Source organism: Hyperolius riggenbachi, chromosome 10 (genome assembly GCF_040937935.1).
Source record: "Hyperolius riggenbachi isolate aHypRig1 chromosome 10, aHypRig1.pri, whole genome shotgun sequence".
Lineage (NCBI taxonomy): Eukaryota > Metazoa > Chordata > Amphibia > Anura > Hyperoliidae > Hyperolius > Hyperolius riggenbachi.
In genome coordinates this window covers 92,622,947-92,648,961 of record NC_090655.1, presented here as the reverse complement: position 1 = coordinate 92,648,961, position 26,015 = coordinate 92,622,947, and the positions used below count along the sequence as shown (strand labels likewise).

Genomic DNA, 26,015 nt, shown 5'->3' with positions numbered 1-26,015 from the left:
GTTTGTCTCTGTTGTGCTTAACAGGCGGAGACCGTGCTATAAACGCGTTCACTGTTGCGAATGAGTGCGGTGTTCGCGTTTAGTTAGCGTTTATTTTCTTTATCATTCTCATTGTATTATTTGCTGTGCCTTTGCTCCTCTTGTGTTCTGTTCTAGTCTGTCTTGTGCCACTTCTGGCGATCGCCTTTCTCGCAATCTCGTTCCTACTTTTGTTTCTGCTGATGTGTGTTCACCTTCGCAGGGTCGTGACTAGATTGGTGAATACACATTCGTCCTGTCCCTGTGCTCTGTCTCTTTATGGGCTGTTCAGCCCCGCATTGTCTTGATCTGTACAATCCCCATCTGGCATCTGTGGCCGTGCAGCGATTGTACTCTTCTGCACTCCACAGTGCCATCTGCCGGTGGGAATTGCCCTCTGCTGGTGCATTGCACCTAGCCTGGGTTCACCCAATTATACGCTTGTGGAAGGTTTTCACTGTGTCAGTGCGCATCTCGTGCGCTGACCATGAAAACGATTCCGCAAACGTTACACATCTGTATGCAGATGACAGCCAGATCTACCTCCACACCCCTGACACATCCACCACTACCATGTACAAGGTCTCCTCCTGTCTATCAGCCATCTCCTCCTGGATGTCTGCTAGGTTCCTGAAACTAAACCTAGACAAAACTGAATTTATGATCTTCCCACCCCGGACATCCATAAACCTCCCAGATGTGCATGTCACTGTTAACCACACTACCATTCACCCTACCTCTCAAGCCCGCTGTCTGGGTGTCCCCCTGGGCTCCGCACTCTCCTTCACTCCCCACATCCAAAACCTCACAAAGTCCTGCAACTTCCACCTTCGTAACATTTGTAAGAATCGCCCTTTCCTGACCTCTGCCACCACCGAACTCCTCATCCATGCCCTAATAATTTCCTGCCTTGACTACTGCAATGCCCTGCTGTCTGGTCTCCCTATGACCTGAACAGCCCCACTGCAGTCCATCATGAATGCGGCAGCCAGAATTATCCACTGCTCCCATCGCTCCACCATGGCGGATCCCCTCCTTGAATCCCTCCACTGGCTTCCTATCCAGTCCAGAATCAGATTAAAGATACTGTGTCTGACCTACAAATCTGTCCACAAAACCTGTCCAACCTACATTTCCGATCTTACTCAGAGGTACACACCTAGCTGCTCACTCCGCTCTTCCAATGAACTTCGCCTAACCGCCCCCCGCATCGCCCAGTCCCATGCACACCTCCAGGACTTCTCAAGAGCTGCTCCAACACTATGGAACTCCCTACCTCCACCCATTAGGGCAGCCCCCTCCTTCAACATCTTCAAGGAAGCCCTCAAAACTCACCTTTTCACACTGGCCTACTACCCCTCACAAGTGCTCTAAACCCAAAGCTGAACTCTGGTCTCCTACCTCTCCCTTTAGATTGTAAGCCTTTGGGCAGGGTCCTCCTCCTCTTGTGTCCAACCTGATCATGCACCTCCATTACTGTGAACCCAAAGGACCATCTAGGCTAGGCATCTGAGTGAACCTAACTTGCCTAATCTCCATGCTCCCCTCCAGTGACTAAGCATTACCTTGTACTCATACCGTGCTGCATGATCTGGTCTTTTTTGTATTCAGGTATTGTCATTTTGCTGTATGTCACCCCTAAATATTGTATGTATCCCTATTTATTGTCCAGCGCTGCGTAATATGTTGGCGCTTTATAAATACAATAAATAAATAAACTAGCAACAGAGGCTGGGCACTATAGCCAGACCCAGCCTCTGTGTATAGATTTTATTCTAAGATCCCCACCTTGGGTTCTCTTTAAAAGGAAATAAATATGGCAGCCTCCATCTACCTCTCTCTTCAGTTCCGCTTTAAAGGGCTGGTGCACACAAAGCACTTCTGAGCGCTTTAAGAAATGCTAGCGCTTTGAAAAGCGATTGGCTAATGTAATTGAATAGGATGGATCACACCAGAGCAATGTGATTTTTCTTCCAAATGCAAACGCAGGTCCTGCAGCATTTCTGCTGATTTCTGAGGTGATTCAGCCTCAATGTTACGTATAGGAAAGTGGAACATCGCTCTGAAAAGTGCTAAACCAAAGTGATTTTCCAGGCTACTGTAACAAAAATAAAAAAGCTACACCAAAACGCTCCAAAAATCACTAGGCATGATTAGAAAATCGCTAGGCTCATGCCTAGAATCGCTCTGAAAAATCACTTCAAGAAGTGCTGATAGTTTTGCGATTACGCTAGCTCTTTTTGGTGTGCACTGGCCCTAAGCTAGCCATACATCAGGCAATGGTGGGCAGATTTGACCAAGAGACAAACCTCTCTGATCAGATTAGAGGGAGATCTGTCGGCTGCCCATACACCACAGGCCGCTTTCTGATCAATTTAATTCTGAATTCGCTCGGGATTCGGGAATTGGCTGAGTTTATTGTCTACCGCCTCGCCGCTGTTCCCCCAGTGTATAAATGTACATGTATGTGTGCATTTATACATTACCTGTCCTGTGTCACGGTGCCCATTCATCTTCTGAATCCACTGGTTGCACAGGGCTAATGAAAGAGCGGCGGATTAGAAAGCTGGACGGGCACCGCAACACAGGATGCTCCCGGAGATGTGAGGTAGGACGTGCGCGGCCATGGCTGCGCAGTCATCTAGTTACATGAATAACTATCGTAGAGGATGGCGCGGGACAGGACATCTGCAGGGGGCTGGTAGGAGCCTCAGGTAATTTTTTTGTTTTTAAAATACTCTACAGAGCCCTTTTAACCTCCCTGGCGGTAAGCCCGAGCTGAGCTCGGGCTATGCCGCGCAGGAGGATTTCTCCGGCTCTACTGGGGCGATTCGCCCCATTCAAAGTGCTGTGCGCGCAGCCAGCACTTTGCTAGCTGCGTGCACAGTTTGATCGCCGCCGCTCTGCGGCGATCGCCCGCCTGCACGCAGCGGCGAAAGAGGGCCCCCCCGCCAGAGCCCTGCGCTGCCCGGACCAATGAGTTCCGGGCAGCGCTATGGGCTGGATCGGGTGCGCCTGACGTCAGGACGTCGGCTGACTTCCATGACGTCATCCTGATCGTCGCCATGGCGACAGGAGAAGCCAAACAGGGGAACGCGTTATATACGCGCTCCCCTGTTTGCTATTAGTGCCGGCGACGATCGCATTAGAGGGACACATGCGCCCTCTAGTGGTGTTTCATGTAGCTACCACTCTGGTAGCTTTACATGAAACAAAAAAAAAATTTAAAAAAAGAATTTTTGCCCATTTGGCAAAAAAAATTAACCGCCAGGGAGGTTAAAGGACACCGGATGTGTGAGGTATATGGAGGTTGCCATATTTATTTCCTTTTAACCACCCTGGCGTTCTGATTAAATCGCCAGGGTGGCTGCGGGAGGGTTTTTTTTAAATAAAAAAAAAACTATTTCATGCAGCCAACTGAAAGTTGGCTGCATGAAAGCCCACTAGAGGGCGCTCCGGAGGCGATCTTCCGATCGCCTCCGGCGCCCAGAATAAACAAGGAAGGCCGCAATGAGCGGCCTTCCTTGTTTTGCTTATATCGTCGCCATAGCGACGAGCGGAGTGACATCATCGACGTCAGCCGACGTCGTGACGTCAGCCGCCTCCGATCCAGCCCTTAGCGCTGGCCGGAACTTTTTGTTCCGGCTGCGCAGGGCTCAGGCGGCTAGGGGGGCCCTCTTTCGCCGCTGCTCGCGGCGAATCGCCGCAGAGCGGCGGCGATCAGGCAGCACACGCGGCTGGCAAAGTGCCGGCTGCGTGTGCTGCTTTTTATTTCATCAAAATCGGCCCAGCAGGGCCTGAGCGGCAGCCGCTGGCGGTGTTGGACGAGCTGAGCTCGTCCAGACCGCTCAGCTGGTTAAGCAATACCAGTTGCCTGGCTGTCCTGCTGATCCTCGGCATCTAATACGTTTGGCCAAAGCCCCTGAACAAGCATGCAGCAGATCAGGTGTTTCTGGCGTTCGTCAGATCTGACAATATTAGCTGCATGCTTGTTTCTGGTGCTGTTCAGACATTACTGCAGCCAAATAAACCGGCAGGATAGCCAGGCAGCTAGTAATTGTTTAAAAGGAAATAAATATGGCAACCGCCGTGTACCTCTTGCTTCAGTTGTGCTGTTGCTTAGCTGTCCTGCTGATTTCTGGCTGCATTAGGCCTCTTTTCCACGAACTGTTGAGCTGTTCGCTCAGCAGTTACCAGGCAGCAACAAGCAGTTACCAAGCAGCACGCAGCAGTTGTGAGCGTTTGAGAGGCATTTCACTGCCTGTCAACAGTTCGTGGGAAAAGAGGCCTTAGTTTCCAGATCACACACCTGAAAGAAGCATCTGCTAATCCAATCAGACTTCAGACAGAAACATCTGATTTGCATGCTTGTCAGGGTTTGGGCCAGCCTGGCAACTTGCATTGTTCAGAAAAAAAAAGTCAACCTGCATGTCTCTCATCTTAGGTTTTTTTTGAGGGTAGGAACACACTAGGCAGATTCCTCTATGTGCTACGATATGCGATTCTGCCTTGTTCCTATCCTGAAGGAGTTAAGCTGCACCGCCCAGAATCCTGCTACTCTCCTTCAGGTGTGCTGTGTGAACTGATTGCGTACAGCTGGCTCTCAGTCTCCGCCCACAGCTGCTGCCACTTCCTCTGAGCCAGCCTACTGCACAGGGACACAGATCCTGGGCTACATGGGACTGTAAGTAACTTTTTGTGTGGGAATAGAGTGGGGCTTCTCTACTTAGACACAGAGCATTACTAATGACAGACTAATGACAGACCCCCTCTTGAGGCTTATGTAGATTGTGTGACATTCCATCTGCTCAGTAGTAATGAGCAACGGATGATTCCAAATAAGTTTTATTCTGAATTTATCCCGGTAATTAGCACACGTGTGTGTGTGTGTGTGTGTGGTTAAACCTACTCAGGAACCTTCTGCTCGAATCCATTCCACGCTCTATTCTAATTCACGGTCACATGAGTACCACATTTCCTTCTTTCGGGTTGGTGGAAGTGCGGTAGTCATGTGACCGTGAATTGGAACGCAGTGTGGGACAGATTAAAGCAGAAGGCTCCTGGGTAAGTGTAAGCCTCCCACGCCCCCCCACTCAGGTGTGTTAATTACCTGGATGAATTCCGAATAAAACCTTTTTGGAATTCATCCGTTGCTTATCACTACTGCTCAGTATGGGTGCTAGTTAGTGGAGAGGGTGACTGCTGACAGGCCACACTTCTTATAACTTCTTAGTACATTTGTCATTTAAAGTGTTATCATAGTTGCATTTGGGGGACTGATTGCTGCCACAGTTGCTTGGAAGCCTTAAGCCGCATCTACACGAGTAGATGCGGCCGCGATGCTCCTTATCAATCGAGCTGCTGATGCGGCTCGATTGATGAGATCCGACAGGACGGATCTCTGCACCGCCGATTCCCTGCTCGCTCCCCGCGAGGGGACAATGGCAGGGAATCTAGCGGAAGATAAGCGGGGACGAGCGGGGAATCGAATGTGGCGAGCGGGGACGCGGCGGGCACACGGAAAAGGCGATCCGGAGGCTAATCGAGTCGCCGGATCGCAGCCTCATCTAGCCGTGTAGATGAGGCTTTAGGCCTCCTTTCACAAACTGTTGATAGGCAGTGAAATGCCTCTCAAACTCTCTCAGCTGCTCACTTCTGCCTGGTAACTGCTTGTTGCTGCATTATAACTGCTTACTACTGCCTGGTAACTGCTTGCTGAGCACACAGCTCAACAGTTCGTGGAAAGGAGGCCTCAAGATTGCTGCATGTTTTAACCACTTGCCGACCGCGCACTCATACCGCGCGTCGGCAAAGTGGCAGCTGCAGGACCAGCGACGCAGATCTGCGTCGCCGGCTGCAGGCTAATTAATCAGGAAGCAGCAGCTCGCGCGAGCGGCTGCTTCCTGTCAATTCACGGCGGGGGGCTCCGTGAATAGCCTGCGGGCCGCTGATCGCGGCTCGCAGGCTAAATGTAAACACAAGCGGAAATAATCCGCTTTGTTTACATTTGTACAACGCTGCTAACAGTAGCAGCGTTGTACTAGATCAGTGATCTCCGGCCAATCAGCGGCTGGGGATTGCTGTCACATGACAGGCAGGAGCCTGTTAGAAGCTGCACAGGACAGATCCGTTCCTGTGCAGCCTCGGATCTCCTGGGAAGGGAGGGAGGAGAGGGGGAATCCTGCGGTGGAGGGGGCTTTGAGGTGCCCCCCCCGCCAGCCACACGCAGGCAGGAGTGATCAGACCCCCCCCCCCCCAAGCACATCATCCCCCTAGTGGGGAAAAAAGGGGGGCAATCTGGTCGCTCTGCCTGGTGTTTGACCTGTGCTGGGGACTGTAGAGCCCATCCAGCACAGATCAGCAAATACAGCGCTGGTCCTTAAGGGGGGGGGGGGGGGGGGTAAAGGCTGGGTCATCAAGTGGTTAAACATGGGGACCTCACGATTGTTGCTCCCCTCATTTGGGGTGGCAAACTTTTTTCACTTGGCCTCAACTGTGCAGGCAGTTCTGATCTGTTGGAGGTATGCTCATTGTATGTGAAGGCAAGCACTCCATTGGCCCCTATATACCTTGCTTATAAACACATTCATTTTACTTGTTTTTCAGTAAAGGTGGAGAGTCTAAGTAAAGAAAGCTGTTCCCTTATTCTGCTGCCAGCCCTCATTGGCAGATGATTCAAAATATGCTTTTGTTGTTACCGTGACAACAGCAGTTTTGTGTACAGAAGGTTTTTGACGACATCACCACAACTTGGAAGCTTTCTTTTAGGCCTAGTGCACACCGGAGCGTTTCCGCTGCTGTTTGCGATCTGCTTGCGGGTGCGGATCCGCTAGGGTAATGTATGTCAATGGGCTGGTGCACACCAGAGCGGGAGGCGTTTTGCAGAAACGCATACTCCCGGGCTGCTGCAGATTTTGGATTGCGGATGCGTTTCTGCCTCAATGTTAAGTATAGGAAAACCGCAAACCGCTCTGAAAAACGGCACTTCAGAGCGGTTTGCCAGGCGTTTTTTGTTACAGTAGCTGTTCAGTAACAGCTTTACTGTAACAATACATGAAATCTACTATACCAAAACCGCTACACAAAACCGCAAAACGCTAGCTGAAACGCTGCAGAAAAATAAGAAAAAGCGTTTCAAAATCTGCTAGCATTTTGCGGATCTGCTAGCGGTTTTTGGTGTGCACTAGGCCTCAGTGTGCGTTTCATTTATATGACTGCAGTTTAGCACAAAAGTGGATCCTTGGATGTGCGCTTTCTGGGCACTTTTCTGACCATCATCGCTGTCTGAGTGTTTTTTGTTTTTCTTTTTTAAAATGCTTCCATTGAGTTGCATTAAAATCGAAGTAAAACCTATGCGATCATGATTTTTATTTGAGAACTTACTGCGATTTTAGTACAAGTCAATAGGAGTGTTTTTTTTTTTTTAATAATATTCAGACAGCGCTCACAGTGGCTATCATTCATAAATGTGTTGTCGGTAAAGAGAATCTGTGCGGGAAAACACGGCTGTCAGTGTTTTAGACTTCTGGCTGCTCATTCATAAAAATGTATCCAGTTGCGATATCAGTGCGGAGATTCCCCGAACTAGGCTGTCGGTAGGCTGGCGGAAGCACAGGAAGCTGCCGAGTTGATACATTTCTCCGTGTTCCGCTCTACTGCAGCTGCCTGGGAGGTCTGTCTCTACATTAACTTAACATTGTTATCGCCACATCAGAGGGAGTGGTATTTCCCGTCCTCATACCGCTTGCGTAATTCTTTATGAATTAACATTTTGTTACAAAAATGCTCGGTAATGTCAGATTTTCATGTGTAAAGAGCCTTTATGAATGCCGAATTTGCTAAGTTTTTGGTAAAGTTAGCTGTTAAGCATTTCTGCATGCGGAAATGCTTTATGAATGATAGCTAGTGTGTCTTAGGCCTGGAACCCTCTAGTAGCACTTTTCTAAGTGCCAGTGATTTGAAAATCTCTTGCTAATGTAATGCTATGTGTGTGTCCCACTTGAGGGATGTGATTTTCTAAAAATCCCTCATACGATAACATTGGCAATAGCTTTACAAATCACAGGTGCTTAGAAAAAGCTGTTAGTGCAGGCATGGGCAAACTTGGCCCTCCAGCTGTAAAGAAACTACAAATCCCACAATTCATTTGCCTTTGAGTCATGACTGTGGCTGTCAGACTCCTGCAATGCATTGTGAGACTTGTAGTTCCTCAACAGCTGGAGGGCCAAGTTTGCCTGTGCTAGTGGCTCCCAGGCCAAAACGGACACAGGTAAGCTGCTTGTATTAGTGTTTGGTATCATCTTTCCAAATACATGTTGTTGCCATGGATGGACTTTGTTCTCCACAAAATAGACACACTAAGGATCCTTTCACATTGCCCGACAGTCACGATGCAATTATATTTCTATGGTACATTTACATCAGGTGTGGTGGTTTCTGTTGAAGTAACACAGTGTGTGCATTTACAGTGGTAGTAAAGCATACTTTCAATAGACTGTATGTGTTTTATCACACTTATAATGCGCAATATGCCTTTTCAACACCATTATCTTACTACAATGCAGCTTGTATGGCGTGAAAGGCCCTGCTGATCTATTTGGTTGCAGCTTGTCTGCATTCTATCTGCGTGTAGTAGAAGCAGGCCTTTAGGGCCCTTTTCCACCAGCGCGTTTGCGCTGGCCGAATCGTAAAGTTGCAAACCGCTAGCGATTTTACAATCGCTACGGTTTGCTTTTTAACATAGGAATCGCGGTAGGTCATTTCCACTACCGCAATTCGTTTTTGACGGGAACGCGAACGCGCGGCGGAGCGATATTTGCCGTGATTTTGCTATGCAGTGCATAGCATAGCAAAATCGCGGCCGCAAACGTCGGGAAATCGGCGGAATTGCGATTCAGCGTGAACGCTAGCGACTGCTAGTGGAAAAGGGCCCTTAATCGTTCATACATAGAGTAGTTGTGTTCTTGGCTGTTTGGTTGTTAATAGTGAACCTGTGCATATTCATTCACTGACACATTATTTTTTTTTTTTTTTGCACACTTGGCGGTTCATTTACTAAAAGTTAATCTTGATGTGAGCATACAGCACCCAATAAGATTACTGGCATTTACCCTATTTATGTAGCAATTTGTGTTAATTGCATAACGTGCGATATTCATGCACCACTTTTATTTGTTGCATGTATATAGCACCTTATGCATTTTGCGCAAGTTGCTACTTAAAATGCATAAATGCCGGTGATCTTAACGTGCACTGTATGCACATGTGAATATTAACATTCTTTAGACAATCAACCCCATGATGAGCTTTACCTAAAGCAAAAATATGCTTCAAGTAGAACATCTCCCTGAGCAAATTGTGCAAACCAAAATAATTTAGGGGCACTACTGTAAAAAAATTTATTTGCACTGCACAATGACACAAACAAGTAGATATTACACGAGAACAATGTATCTGTGCAAGTTTTTGAAACTACGTTTTTTTTCTTCTTCAAGCATGTTACAGAACTGGATCAGAACCATTCATGGTTTTGAAAGCTTGCAAAGAAATCTTGTACAGTAAGTTATTAAGGCTTGTTACACACCAGGTTGTTGTGTTTAGGGGACGTTATAGGGCACATAACGTGCCCCTAACGCAACGCCTGGTGCTCTCTGGTGTGGACGTCGGAGTGAGCCGCGTTGTGCAGCTCACTCTGGCGTCCGTCATGCGTACTCTTGGACGCATGTGGCATCACGTGGTCCCGCCCGGCCAATCGCCGCACAGAGCGGCCGCTCCAGGAAGTAAACACTGCACGTCACTGAGTGCAGTGAATATTAATTAGCCATGTGCCCGGTCACTCTCCTCTCCTCCCCTCCCCAACATGACTGAGCATGTGCAAACAGTCTAACGCGGCTTAGCCGAGTAGAATGCACAGCATGCAACACTTTGCTGCGTTACAATGTAACGCAACGTGGGCAGTGTGAACAGCCCACTTGTGTTACATTGCTGTGCGTTGGGGGAGCGTTACAGGCTGCACTAACGTGCACCTGTAACGTCCCTGTGTGCAAGAAGCCTAAAGGTATCACCTAAACAACATTTGTTATGTCTTCGGATTTTTACCATAATCAATACTGATCCACACGCAACTGAGAACAATACATGTGATGGTTAGCGGGGGAAAAACAATAACTGGCAAAATATGCCTAAAACTGAATACTCACCTAAAATTGGATTGGGGGGAACCTTACAGCGACACTTCCTGGTGAACTAGGTTCCCCTGTTCCTTCTTCCCACCCACAGGAATATGCGCGGCACACAACAGGTTTGAACAGGAAGTCAAGCGATTTCTGTACTTTGTGCGGGAGTCGTCGAGGATCTTAAAGTTCCGATCCGTCGCAATGATTGCTGCGCTTTGCCAAACATTGTTAGTGTAATTGCCCGCCTGTACCCACGTCACAAGATCGCAGAAACAATTGCTCGTCGGTCAAAAAAATCAGTCGGTGGAAAAATCACGTAGCAGGGACAGGCCTTTAGTGTTTAATAAAAGGTATGTTTATATAAACACTGGGGTCCGAAACGGAATGAGTCCAACCTGAATGACTTGGATCCAATGACTTGGATAAAGAAAAAAAGTGTGCTAAAGCATGACTATCCTGAGTGTACCAAGAAACCGGTAACTTAATAAATAACACATATGAGATTGATATGAGACCTGCCACACTATATAAATCAATCCGCAAGTGCTAGATAGATAAGTAGGGTGTGACTCATGACAGCAGGAGTGAGTGTGAAAGATGTTATTGAAAAACACCCAGGAGGTGATACCTAGCCAAGGAGTGATAGGAGATGGATCCAACAATGAGGCTGTGCTTCATACTGCTGGCAAAAAGGTTGACGAGGGTGAGGTTACTGGTGATCTTGACTAGTTTTGCAGAAGAGACAGATAACTGAATATCAAACACTTTGGGCTTGATTCACAAAGCGGTGCTAACAGTTGGTGAACGCAGTGCACAGCTGACCAACGCACGCTGGTGAAAAGCCCTTTATCACGCCTAAACTCAGTTTAGGCGTGATAACTATAGCACCAACTGGGTTAGCACCGCAGTGCACAGCTGATCAAAAGTTTTGCGCTAGCAAAGTCTGGTGCACTTCGCATAGATTTTTAATGGCGCTGCTTTGCGTGCGGGACTTTGTGCGCGATCTGAACTTATCCAAACTTATCCTGCCTAAACTGGCTTTTCACCAGCGTGGTGCAATGGTTATCACGCCTAAAGTCTTTTAGGCGTGCTAACTGGATTAGCACCGCTTTGTGAATCGGGCCCATTCTGTAGTTCTTATGTTATAAATAATTCAAACAGGCTAACTAAGTATTCCGAGAAGATTTTGTTAATTTCCAACATAAAAACTATTTTTGTTTGTTTAACAATGTTATTGCTGTGCACTGTTTTAATGTGGCACGTGGATGTTGGCTTTGTTCCACAGTGATAAATTTACTGTACTTCTCTGACTATAAGACGCACCTGACCATAAGATGCACCTAGGTTTAGAGGACAAAAACCGGGGGGAGGGGAGCTTTCAGTTGCGGTTTGTGGGCCTTTCTGTCTGAAGGTTAAGTCTTCAACAAGTGAAGTGCATGCTCAGTTGGGTTAAAGGGGAACTGAAAAGAGAGGTATATGGAGTCTGTCATGTTTATTTCCTTTTAAGCAATACCAGTTGCCTGGCAGCCCTGCTGATCCTCTGCCTCTAATACTATTAGCCATAGCCCCTGAACAAGCATGCAGCAGATCAGGTGTTTCAGTGGCTCAGACTTTAAAGTCACATCTGACAAGACTAGCTGCATGCTTGTTTCTGGTTTTATTCAGATACTACTGCAGAGAAATAGACCAGCAGGGCCGCCAAGTAACTGGTATTGCTTAAAAGGAAATAAACATGACAGCCTCCATATACCTCTCTCTTCAGTTCCCCTTTAAGATCAGGTGACTGACTTGGCATTCAAGAATTTTCCACTTAACAATAACATTTCTATAGCGCTTTTCTCACATAGGACTCAAAGCGCATAGGCTATCTCAGATTCAGTATTTAGTAGTAGGATGAAGTATTCACACAACAAAAATTATATTTCTGTAAATGCCAAATTGAACAGGTGCCTTTTTCAGTCTGGGCTTAAACACGTCCAGAGATTGAGCTGTCCAGATCTGCTGAGGTAAGGAGTTCCACAACATAGGAGCCGCATGGCAGAAGGCTCTGGGACCAAACGTTTCCAGGTGGACTCTGGGTATGACAAGATTATTAGAACCTGTGGAACTGAGATTGCAGGGATTGCTACGCAGCTGTAACATTTCTTTCATGTATCCAGGGCCCAGATTATTCAGGGATTTAAATGTCAGTAGGCCGATCTTGAATAGGACCCTCCATTTTATAGGTAGCCAGTGAAGGGAGTGCAGGACTGGTGTTATCAGGCAGTGACGGGGTAGGTTGGTTACAGTCTGGCAGCAGTGTTCTGTATCCGCTCTAGGCGGTACAAGACCTTTTTTGGAAGTCCGGTGTAGGTAGAGAGCATTACAGTAGTCCAGTCGGGATGTAATAAAGGCATGGACTAAGGTCGGCAGATCATCTGGGGGGATGAGGTGCTTGATTTTTGCAATGTTCTTCAGGCGAAAGTAGGATGATTTCACCACAGCAGAGATGTGAGTTCTGAAGTTTAAATCCCCATCAATTAGAACTCCCAGGCTACGCACATGCTCAGAGCTGTGTAGAGTTGGGTCTCTCACACCAGGCTTGAAGGAAAGATATAATTGGGTGTCGTCAGCATAGCAGTGGTATGTCAGGCTGTGTTTTTTGGATTATTTTTCCAAGCGGTAACATGTAAATCGTGAAAAGCAGGAGAGAAAGGATTGAGCCCTGGGGCACCCCATACTTAAGTGGTACAGAGGTAGACAGGAAAAGCCCCATAGATACTTTTTGGGTTCTGCCACTCAAGAAGGATTGGAACCACTGAAGAACTATGCCATCAATGCTGCAGTATTCTTGTAGCCTGTTTATCAAGATGTCATGGTCCACTGTATCAAAGGCTGCAGAAAGGTCTAGCAGTATCAGGATGGAGCACTCTCCTCTGTCTCTTGCCATGAGCAGGTGGTTGCCGATTTGGATGAGGGCAGTTTCAGTGCTGTGACGTTTCCTGAAACCAGACTGGAATAGGTCATAAATGTTGTTTTGTAAGATTTTGGCTTCTAGCTTGAGATATACAGCTTTTCAATTACTTTACCCAGAAAGTGAAGGTTAGAGACAGGTGTGTAGTTGGTCCAGGGAAGGTTTTTTGAGGAGAGGCCTGTTGATTGCTTCCTTTAGTAAAGCAGGAAATACCTGATTATAAGGAACACTTTACAATTTTGAGGAATACCGGCACAAACACTTCTTTGTCGCAGTCTAAATATGTATGGATCTAACTATATAACACATTGGAAAGGAGACCTGCAGCAGCCTTTAACTTCATCCTGTTGTTTGGCCAGCATACATGCGCAATATATTATTGGGGTACCCACTGCTTGGGCCCTGTACGTAAGTGTATGTTATTTTCAAATTGTTGTAGTTTTATCGAATCAAAGCAGTCTACACTGAGACCTGCTTTTTTTATTTTTATGCTCACATCCTGTTTGCTGACATCATATTGGTATTGGAGAAGTGGTCCAGAATTTTGGAGTTTGGAGGGTCGATCCTACCATTTGGGAATTGCTTGAGCTCATATACAACCTAATAATGTGGGTTGTCTCCAGCTGGTAATTCCCTTATTGGTGATATTGAGCATGTGTTTGAAATACTGTAACTGAGGATATCACATGGTGGAGTAACATTGTACTCATTACATGCGTAGCGGGACCTGCACTGATTTTTTTTTTTTTATGTATATGGTCTATTTGGACTTTGGACATTGTTCTCTCTCAGCAGCGGCCACCTCGGTTTCACTTAAAGGGAACCAAGCCATTTTCCCCCTTCCCCTTCTAGTTGCCCTGTATTTTTCTGGGGAAAATGTGAAGATAGAATCAGTGACTTCTCTAAACTCTTGGAAGTATAGTGTCTTATGCTCTTGGTTTAACAGTGCTTTGCAAGACGAGCAAAGATTTTTAGGAAATCGTGATTTGATAAGCTAGCAATGTCTTGATATACAAGCATAAGGTTGTATTGACCCCAATGATTCTTCTCCCTTTGACACCGCAGGATTGAACTTAATCTGAGTGTGGGGACTGTACAATGTCACATTTCTGTGAGATCCTTTAAAAGTAGGATTTTTCTCCTCTGAATCTCCGGTGTATATAAGCTGTATTTACATCTTGCCAGTTTATGCAGGAACTAAGTTCAAAGAAGGCTTATTAGCCAAAAGCTCACTTTTTATTTATCTCTGTTAGCCAATAAACTGCATCATCTTGATTGAAAATGTTTTGCTTAAAAGTAGGCAAAATTTATATAAGTTCCTTGTTAAAGCCACACAAAGAAAACACGGTTTGGGGTGAGCCAACAGATAGCAATGAAACTGTTAGTTCCTTAAATTTACGTATTAAAGGGAATCTGTAGTGAAAATTAACTTATGATATAAGGAATTGTATGTGTTGTACAGCTAAGAAATAGCAAATTAGTAGCACCGATATGAGTCTCATATTGTTTCCAGTACAGGAAGACAGGGGCGTAGCAATAGCCATAGCAGCCATAGCAGTTGCTATGGGGCCCTGAAGCAGAGGGGGCCCAGGTGGTACTTGATGTATTCAATAAATACCTTCTTGTGTTCCTCCACCCACTGACTTGTAGATTGCACAATAATGTAAATTGCCCAATCAATGCATCTATAGGGTAGGGGCAGGTGGCATTGCTCAAGAGTGCCTACATCTGAGGGCCCCCTGAAAATTTTGCTATGGGGCCCCATAATCTCTAGCTACACCACTGCAGGAAGAGTTAAGAAACTTAACTTATCTATGCAAAAGAGTTTCTCTGAGATCTCTGACTAATTTAGAATAATGTAATGTTATATAAAAAAAGCTATATAACTGAAAATAAAAATATGACTCGTTTCTTTGCTACTAATTGTCTCTTAATTATCCGTACTGCACATACAATTCATTATATCATAAGGTTTTTTTTTCCGTTTCAGTTTCACTTTAACCTCCATGGCGGTACTCCCGAGCAGGCTTGCTCAGATGTACCAAAATTTGGTTCGGGTACATTCGAATTCGGGTCCGCATGACATTCGAATTTGAATTCGCCTTCGACCACGAAATTCAGTTCAAATTCATATTCGGTTCGGGGTTACGGCTCAAAATTCGGTAAAAATTCGTGTTCGCGAATTTGGTTTTTTTTTTTTTTTTTTTTTTTTTTTTTAAAGGGAATTCACATTGAAATAGGTGTACTTAAAAAAACAAAACTAAAAACGTGACGTGTGGCACTGGCAGCAGGCAATGCATTGTGTGGACCCTGACAGCAGGAGGATAAATACAGCAGCAGGAGGATAAATACAGCAGCAGGAGGAGGAGTGACGTGTGGCACTGGCAGACAGCAGGCAATGCATAGTGTGGACCCTGGCGGTGGGACCACTGACAGCAGCAGGATAAATACAACAGCATCAGGAGGAGGAGTGACGTGTGGCACTGACAGCAGGCAATGCATAGTGTGGACCCTGGCGGTGGGACCACTGACAGCAGCAGGATAAATACTACAGCAGCAGGAGGAGGAGGTGGAGTGACGTGTGGCACTGACAGCAGGCAATGCATAGTGTGGACCCTGGCGGTGGGACCACTGACAGCAGCAGGATAAATGCAACAGCAGCAGGAGGAGTGACGTGTGGCACTGACAGCAGGCAATGCATAGTGTGGACCCTGGCAGTGGGACCACTGACAGCAGCAGGATAAATACAACAGCAGCAGGAGGAAGAGTGACGTGTGGCACTGACAGCAGGCAATGCATAGTGTGGACTCTGGCGGTGGGACCACTGACAGCAGCAGGATAAATACAGCAGCAGCAGGAGGAGGAGTGACGTGTGGCACTGACAGCAGGCAATGCATAGTGTGGACTCTGGCGGTGGGACCACTGACAGCAGCAGGATAAATACAACAGCATCAGGAGGAGGAGTGACGTGTGGCACTGACAGCAGGCAATGCATAGTGTGGACCCTGGCGGTGGGACCACTGACAGCAGCAGGATAAATACAACAGCAGCAGGAGGAGGAGTGACGTGTGGCACTGACAGCAGGCAATGCATAGTGTGGACTCTGGCGGTGGGACCACTGACAGCAGCAGGATAAATACAACAGCAGCAGGAGGAGGAGGTGGAGTGACGTGTGGCACTGACAGCAGGCAATGCATAGTGTGGACCCTGGGGGTGGGACCACTGACAGCAGCAGGATAAATACAACAGCAGCAGGAGGAGGAGTGATGTGTGGCACTGACAGCAGGCAATGCATAGTGTGGACTCTGGTGGTGGGACCACTGACAGCAGCAGGATAAATGCAACAGCAGCAGGAGGAGGAGGAGTGATGTGTGGCACTGACAGCAGGCAATGCAGTGTGTGGACTCTGGCGGTGGGACCACTGACAGCAGCAGGATAAATACAACAGCAGCAGGAGGAGGAGGAGGAGTGACGTGTGGCACTGACAGCAGGCAATGCATAGTGTGGACTCTGGTGGTGGGACCACTGACAGCAGCAGGATAAATACAACAGCAGCAGTAGGAGGAGGAGTGGCGTGTGGCACTGGCAGAAGGCAATGCATAGTGTGGATTCTGGAGGTGGGACCACTGGCAGCAGCAGGATAAATACTACAGCAGCAGGAGGAGGAGGTGGAGTGACGTGTGGCACTGACAGCAGGCAATGCATAGTGTGGACTCTGGCGGTGGGACCACTGACAGCAGCAGGATAAATACAACAGCAGCAGCAGCAGGAGGAGGAGGAGTGACGTGTGGCACTGACAGCAGGCAATGCATAGTGTGGACTCTGGCGGTGGGACCACTGACAGCAGCAGGATAAATACAACAGCAGCAGCAGCAGGAGGAGGAGAAGTGACGTGTGGCACTGACAGCAGGCAATGCATAGTGTGGACTCTGGCGGTGGGACCACTGACAGCAGCAGGATGAAAATGAGCGCGGTGTAATATGTTGCCGCTTTATAAATACAATAAATACATAAATAAATTCATAGGTAAATCAATGCAGCAGGCCAGCAGCAGCAGCAGGAGTCAGGTAGAAATACAATAAATATATAAATAAATTCATAGGTAAATCAATGCAGCAGGCCAGCAGCAGCAGGAGGAGTCAGGTAGAAATAAAATAAATACATAAATAAATTCATAGGTAAATCAATGCAGCAGGCCTGCAGCAGCAGGAGGAGTCTGGTAGAAATACAATAAATATATAAATAAATTCATAGGTAAATCAATGCAGCAGGCCAGCAGCAGCAGGAGGAGTCCGGTAGAAATACAATAAATACATAAATTCATAGGTAAATCAATGCAGCAGACCAGCAGCAGGAGTCAGGTAGAAATACAATAAACACATAAATAAATTCATAGGTAACCGTAAATCAATGCAGCAGGCCAGCAGCAACAGCAGGAGTCAGGTAGAAATACAATAAATACATAAATAAATTCATAGGTAACCGTAAATCAATGCAGCAGGCCAGCAGCAGCAGCAGGAGTCAGGTAGAAATACAATAAATGCATAAATAAATTCATAGGTAACCGTAAATCAATGCAGCAGGAGTCAGGTAGAAATACAATAAATACATAAATTCATAGGTACCCGTAAATCAATGCAGCAGGCCAGCAGCAGCAGGAGTCAGGTAGAAATACAATAAATACATAAATAAATTCATAGGTAAATCAATGCAGCAGGCAGTATGGCAGGCAGCAGGCAATGTATTGTAATTCCCAGGCAGACACCTCATGTCCTCCTTTCGCCGACAACAGGTGCCAGGAACGTGCCTTCTATCCAGGTTTGGTTAATCTTCAAAAATGTCAGTCTGTCCACGCCCTCTGTGGACAGACGAGAGCGCTTCTCGGTGACCACGCCACCGGCCGCACTGAAGCACCTCTCAGACAGCACGCTGGAAGGGGGAGAAGAAAATACTTCCAGGGTGTACTGCGCAAGCTCCCTCCAGATGTGCAAGCGCTCCACCCAGTACTCCATGGGGTCCACAGGCTCTTCGCTGCCGGTGTCAAGCCCACTGAAGGACCCCATGTAGTCGGCCACCATCCGGATCATGCGCTGGCTGTGACTCTCACCGAAGGTGGCTGCTGCCCGCACCTCCTCTCTCGGCTGCTGTACCTTCATGTAGAATGCCTGCGTCAATGACAGCAGGTCTCCTGGGCACCTGACGCTGCTGCTGGCCGCAGGCACCTGCTGCTGTGCTGCTGGCTGCTGGACAGGGACAGAGGGAGTGGAAGGCGGGGGGAAGGCTTCCTCCAGTCGCCGAACAAGGATCTCCTGCAACTCCCTTGCTCGCTGCTCACGGTCTCTGGCAGGCAGAAACTGATCCCACCTCCCCCTCAGCCGTGGGTCCAGGATCATGCTGATGCAGGCGTCCTCCCTCGCTTGCATCCGCTTGACCCTGGGGTCTGTGCGCAGGCAGCGCAGCATGTGCGCTGCCATGGGGAACAGGGTGGACCGTCTAACAGAGACATCAGGGTCAGCCGCCTCCTCCTCCTCTTGCCCCTGAGACTCTTCCTCCTCTCTCCAACCTCGCACCACTGCTGCTGCGCTCCGATGTTCACCCCCAGCAGCAACGTCCAGCACCTCCAACTCCTCCTCCTCCAGGGACTCAAATACCTGCGGAGCAGTGGACTGCGCAGGCGGCTGCTGTTCCAGCTGCTTCAGGGCCTCCTCTCCCACATCCACCAAATCGCCAAGTGCCCTGTCCAGCAGACAAACAAAGGGCACCCACTGGCAGAGGGATGCCCGTTGTTCACTCACCAGGTTGGTTCCCTGCAGGAAGGGAGCCAACACCAAGCAGACCTGCTGCATCTGCCCCCATTGCGCGTTGGTGAGGAGCTGGAGTGTGGTGCTGCTTCTGCTGCCGGTGCCGGCGATAGTGGCATCATAGATGTACCGGTTGACAGCCCTCCTCTGCTCAACCAGCCGCTCCAACATCGCCAGGGTGGAGTTCCAGCGAGTTGGCACATCTATGATGAGGCGGTGTCGTGGCAGGCCCTCCTGCTGCTGGATGTCTGCCAGTTTTGCTGCAGCAGCTGCTGAGCGGCGGAAAGTGCGCACAATTTTCCGCGCCGCTTCTAACAGCTCCTCCATCCCCAGGTAGGTGCGCATGAACTTTTGCACCACCAGGTTCAGGACGTGGGCCAAGCAAGGGACGTGGAGCAAGTCTCCACTGCTGATGGCAGACAGCAGGTTGGTGGCATTGTCGGACACCACCAATCCCACAGTGAGGCCTCTGGGGGTCAGCCACGTCCTCTCCTGCTCCCTGAGGTACCGGAGCATGTTGGATGCTGTCAAGGAGTTTTTCCCCAGGCTTTTCATCTCCAGCAGCGCTTGGCAGTGGCGGGCCTTCACGCTGCTGGAGAGACGGGATCGCTTGGCGGTGGGAGCTGCTGCTTCTCCCCTGACCCCGCGCGGTGGCACCACGTAGTGGCAGACTGGTGCTGCTGCGCCCGAGGATGGACCTGCTGCTTCCTCGCTCGGGCTTTCCACCAGCCTGACCCAGTGGGCCGTAAAGGACAGATAGCACTCTGTCCCAAACCGGCTGCTCCAGGAAAACCAATGGTTCTGTGGATCCGCGCACTGACAGCATGATCCAGCGCGCGGCCCACGTTCTCCATGGTAGAGCGGTGCAGTGCTGGGATCGCCCTGCGGGAGAAATAGTGGCGGCTCCGGGATCCCAACCTGCAGCAGCGCTCTGATGTCACTCCCCTCCTGCACAAAGGAATATGGCAGGAGCTGGGAGCACATGGCCCGGGCAAGCAACCCGTTCAGCAACCGGATGCGCCTGTGGGCGGGAGGCAGCACCTTGGTCACACCGCGGAATGCTTCGCTGAGCAGGGTCTGGCGGCGTTTGCCTGCACGGGAGGATGAGGAGGCCACTGAGGACTGGCTGCCCGGGGGGGGGGTGGAGTGAGTTGCTGCTGTGCTCCTGCTGCTGCTGCTGGTTGGGCAGGAGGGGCTGCTGCTGGATGGGCAGGAGGGTCGGCTGCTGCTGCTGAAATCTGTGCAGTGGCTGTCTGGCTCTGACCACTGCCTGCACCACTTTGCATAAGCTTCTCCAACTCATTAAAGTCCTCAAAATGTCTGCTCTGTAAGTGGGTCTGCAGGCACGAGGTACTCAATTTGTGGATATCGCGACCTCTGCTGAGACTGAGATTGCAACTGTTGCAAATTGCACGGGTCGGGTCCACTGGGCACTTGGTGAAGTACCGCCAGACTGGGGACTTCAACCTGCTCTTTGAGCTTGAGGGCTGGGGTTTTTGGGTGCCCTTGGAGGATTGTGCCTTTTTGGTTGTAGTTAGAGGTTTGCTGCGGGTGGTAGTAGCGACTGAAGCAGCAGGCTGTGGCTTCTGCCTTCCACGCCCTGTGCTGGCTGCCTTGCTGCTGCCGCGCCTCTGCGCCTGAGACTCCTCCTCCTCCGATGACTAGCTGCCTTCAACCAACTGTGCTGGTGGTACTGGTGGCACATAGGAAGGATCTATCAAGTCATCATCATCAACCCCAAACACATCCTGTGAGCCCGACTCAACCAACTCCTCTACCCCAACATCCCCTGCATCACGCCCCTCCTCCTCAGCGCCAACAACAAACTTCTGCACCTCAAACTCCTCCTCCATGGATGGCCCCATCATCTCCAACTCCTACTTCTCCAAAACATCCCTGTACATGTCACAGTCTCAGGGGAGAAGAGCGTGCTCATTGAGGGCAGGCTGGTCGATGGGGTCACCGTGACCATGGCCTCAAGCGCTGGTGGAGGCCTGCTGCGGACAGGAGTGCTGGTGGCACTAGTCTCGCTGGTGCTGGAGGCCTGGCTGGAAAAGGTGGCTTCCTGCCCCGCCATCATTTCCACCACAGCCTGCACCTGACTCTCCCCAATGGGCCGTGGGTGACGACCCGTCTCAAAGATGGGTGCAACACGCTGCTATTGCGCCTCTGCTCCCTCCTCCCTGGGGTCAGTGGCTGGCGGCGGACCAGTCCCAGACCTGCTGCTGCAATGGCGCTTCCTCTCCTGGTGGTGCCTCGCCCTCTACCTCTACCTCTGCCAGTCATTGTGCACTATACAAATACAGTAAAAAAAAAATAAGTAGAAGAGGGCGGGAAAGGGTGTAAACTTTAATAAAGTCTGTGTTGGTGGTGACTTGGTGGTGACTAGTAGTACGCACGCAGGTAGCTAAGAAACACCTAGCGTACTACGCTACAAGTAAGTCGTGCGGCAGACAGTCGGTGACAATTACAATCGCTCACACGCGGTCAGACGCAATCAATCAATAGGCTCGGGCAGGCGACAGACAGTCACAGGTCACTCACAACAACGGATGCTGGTAGTGGCCTGTATGTGTTGTAACTCTTATTTATCACACACACACTACGGATGATAATAAAATCACACAGTAAAAGTGAAAAAAAAATATAAGTGAACGGGTACTAGTAGACTAGTAGTAGACACTAGTAGTATGCACGCACGCACACAGGTAACTAAGAAACACCTAGCGTACTACGCTGCAAGTAAGTCGTGCGGCAGACAGTCGGTGACAATTACAAACGGTCACACACGGTCAGACGCAATCAATCAATAGGCTCGGGCAGGTGAGGTGACAGACAGTCACAGGTCAGGTCACTCACAACGGATGCTGGTGGTGACCTGTCACAGTCAGTAACTAACACAGTACTGAAACTAATAAAGTAACAGACTACAGCAGTAATAATTAACTAAACTAGTACTACTAAGTACACAACTAACTAGAATCCCTAACCTACCTAAGCTAGTAGTAGGCTAAGGCTACCTAGGCTAGCAGGCCTAGCCTGCTCACAGACTAACACTAGCCTAGCACAGTATACACTATACACTAGCTGACTAAAAACAATCAAAATACTAGCTAACTATAAAAGACGACAATAAATGTGTTTAGGAAGCAAAACGCTAGGTTTAGCAGTGAAAAGCACTTGCTCAGACACAGCACAGCACTGGAGAATCTCTCAGTACCAGCAGCAGTCACACAAGTGCGTGGCTCCGCAACATGGCCGCCGCCTTATATAGAGGGGAGGGCCAGGCTCCCCTCCTCTGATTTGGTTGCTAGGGTTGCCAGGTCCTTGGCAGGAGGACTTCTGATTGGCCCAATCACGTCATCCCCGAATCCCGAAGCCGAAACCGAACCCACAGCTCCATCCGGCCGAATTCGAGCGCGCACATTCGGCAGGCTTCGTATTTGGGTTCGGCTCGGATCGCAGCATTCGGGTTCGCATGCGGCAAACCCAAAAAACACTCAAATTTTTCGGGGGAACTCCGCGTTCGGGGGGCCTGCTGAGCAACCCTGCTCCCGAGCTAAGCTCAGGCTAGCCCCCGGGAGCGCTACCCAGAGTAAAGCGCAGCAGGAGCTTCTATGGTCTGAAACCTTTTAAAAAGACCTTAACCACCCTGGCGTTCTGATAAGATCGCCAGGGCGGCTGCGGGAGGTTTTTTTTTAAATAAAAAAAAAACTATTCCATGCAGCCAACTGAAAGTTGGCTGCATGAAAGCCCACTAGATGGCGCTCCGGATGCATTCTTCTGATCGCCTCCGGCGGCCAGAAGTAACACGGAAGGCCGCAATGAGCGGCCTTCCGTGTTTCGCTTACCTCGTCGCCATGGCAACGAGCGGAGTGACGTCATGGACGTCAGCCGACGTCCTGACGTCAGCCGCCTCCGATCCAGCCCTTAGCGCTGGCCGGAACTGTTTGTTCCGGCTACGCTGGGCTCGGGCGGCTGGGGGGACCCTCTTTTGCCGCTGCGGCGGCGATCAGGTAGCACACTCGGCTGGCAAAGTGCCGGCTGCGTGTGCTGCTTTTTATTTCATTAAAATCGGCCCAGCAGGGCCTGAGCGGCAGCCTCCGGCGGTGTTGGACGAGCTGAGCTCGTCCAGACCGCTCAGGTGGTTAAAATCCAGAAATAATCATACCGCTAGGGGGGTTAAATATTATTCAATCAATGTTTTTGGATTGTGGAATGAATCATCTGAGTTTCTATTAATCCTTATGGGAAAATTCACTTTGCTATGAGTGCTTTGGATTACAAGCATGTTTCCAGAACAAATTATGCTCCCAAACTAAGATTCCACTGTAATCATGAAGTCAATGGAGGATTGAACTATGTAGGAAAGAAGTATTCCTGAATAAATGCATGTTTTTTGACTGATAAGGAGAAACTAATTTAGTACATACTGTCACTCAACCTCCTTCCCAGTAACAGAAGTGTCTTGACACCCTAAAGCACTGATGGGCAAACTTGGCTCTCCAGCTGTTAAGGAACTACAAGTCCCAGCCACAGTCATGATTCATAAAGGCAAATGCATTGTGGGACTTGTAGTTCCTTAAAGGGACTCCAAGCAGTAAATATAATCAAAATCTGAACTTACCTGGGGCTTTGTCCAGCCCATCGTAGGTTGGGAGGTCCCTCGGCATTCTTCTAGCTCTTCTCCCAGGCCCTGCTCAGAAATGGCTCCCGGCGGCACTGGGACCGAGTGTCGGGCTCTTTCTTCCGGAAAGATGACGTCAGTCGCCACCAAGCCGGCCACCTCGCATCATCACGGTGGCCGGCGTGACAGTACGGCGCATGCACCGTACTGTCACGCTGGCTACCGTGATGACGCGAGGCGGCCGGCGTGGTGACGACTGACTGCCTCTTTCCGGAAGAAGGAGCCCGACACTCGGTCCCAGTGTCGGCGGGAGCCACTGGGAGCCATTTCTGAGCAGGGCCTGGGAGAAGAGCCAGAAGAATGCCGAGGGACCTCCCGACCTACGGTGGGCTGGACAAAGCCCCAGGTAAGTTCAGATTTTGATTATATTTACTGCTTGGAGTCCCTTTAACAGCTGGAGAGCCAAGTTTGCTTATCACTGCCCTAAAGGAAAAGAACACAGAAAAACAAACACGGGAGCTCAGATAGTATAGTATGTTCAAATGCCAATAATATAAAAAGGCTACTCACAAAGGTAGGTTGCAGGAGGGGCAACCAACCACCTGAAGTAGGTGGAGACAATTAACCCGACTCCAATCTGGGTGTCCAACCTGGACTGGAAATGGTCGCCTCTGAAGTGCTCTATGCTTTATCGGCTCGTATGTTCTGTCATTGTTACAGGCCTGTCAAAATTAATTTGGACCTGTGAAATGCGTTGCCTGTTCTATAATAAATATCTTTGTCTAATGAGACTGTCGTTTTTGAGGAAAGCCACCATTTGAATTTTATCATTGTTTTTAACGTAGTTTTATTTACGTGTATGTATGTATGTATGTGTGTGTGTGTGTATGTGTGTATATATGTATATATGTATTTTTTTATATAATTTTAAAAATATAATTTTTTTTTATTTTTTTTTAAATGACACTTGGAACACTGCGCTCGTATAGGAAACTACTCAATCCTCAAGGAATTCATGCTGTATATCAATTTAAAATGTCATGCAAAAGTCCATGTACAAGCACCAAATAACCAATAGTGTGCTGCTGTATTCAATATACACAGTATAGAATAAAATCACACTTGGAAAACTGCACTCCATATAGAGGACTCCTCAATCCTTAAGGAAATTGTACTGTGAGTCAGTTAAGATTTCGTGCAAAAGTCCATGTACAAGCACCACATAAACACTATAGAGTCCTATATCATGTAACAAGTGTGGAGCGCTTCTATTCAGTGTGTATTCCACTCATAGACATAAATAAAAGATAATAGCTGCACTTCTGTTTGTGCTTGTGTTTCTTCCAGTATAAAACAATCAACGGGTAAAACACCCCCTGTCAGGTGGGGACTCATCGGATGGTGCAGCCTTCAGGGCCCGATGTTGTGTTTGGGGCATTGGCCACACCACAACCTCTCTGGCATCTCCCTCCGGTCCTTCAGGGACTCAAGTTCATCACCAGCTGTATATAATAAAAATGAAGACTCCTCATTGCGTAAAAGTTTACTTATGGCTTTATTTTTTTTTTTAAAGGTATGCATATACATGCAGAGATAATCAGCAAAAACGTAAAGAGTTCCTGTGATAAGTGTTTCCAACATGGGATAGTGACAACTCCAATATGAGCGATTAGGGATCACTTAAAGCAAAGTAATGCACTTACCTTGGGTGGGTAGAGCACCCAGGGACCACCTAACAGCCTGCCCAGTGTCCACAGATGTCACTCCCGCTATCAGTGCTAATACTGCTCACTGGAAAGAATAAAAACCGCTCCTACGCGAATACCGGCGGTCGCGTCAGACCAGACTTTCACACTGACGTCATGCCATGACGCCGCCCAACGTTTCGTTGCTATGGCAACTCCTCAGGGGCTCATCACCAGCTGTATATAATAGAAATGGTGACTCCTCATTGCGTAAAAGTCTACTTATGGCTTTATTCGGTTTTTTTAAAAGGTATGCATATACATGCAGAGATAATCAGCAAAAACGTAAAGAGTTCCTGTGATAAGTGTTTCCAACATGGGATAGTAACAACTCAATATGAGCGATTAGGGATCACTTAGATGGGTGGAGTCGCAGTGTGACGTCATCACGAAAGTCTGGTCTGACGCGACCGCCGGTATTCGCGTAGGAGCTGTTTTTATTCCTTCCAGTGAGCAGTATTAGCACTGATAGCGGGAGTGACATCTGTGGACACTGGGCAGGCTGTTAGGTGGTCCCTGGGTGCCCTACCCACTCCAGCTAAGTGCATTACTTTGCTTTAAGTGATATCTAATCGCTCATATTGAGTTGTCACTATCCCATGTTGGGAACACTTATTACTAGAACTTTTTACGTTTTTGCTGATTATTTCTGCATGTATATGCATACCTTTTTTAAAAAAACGAATAAGGCCATAA

General features: G+C 48.5%; 1 long non-coding RNA gene across 2 annotated transcripts in view; it reads left to right on the top strand.

Moving 5' to 3' along the window:
• Positions 1–4,301: 4,301 nt before the first annotated feature.
• The window catches only part of LOC137535644 (uncharacterized), a 357,455-nt gene continuing 335,741 nt past the window's right edge, over positions 4,302–26,015 (top strand). For both annotated transcript variants that reach the window (XR_011024422.1, XR_011024423.1), the window contains exon 1: positions 4,302–4,702. This is a non-coding gene — a long non-coding RNA (uncharacterized lncRNA). The remainder of the gene's footprint in view (positions 4,703–26,015) is intronic.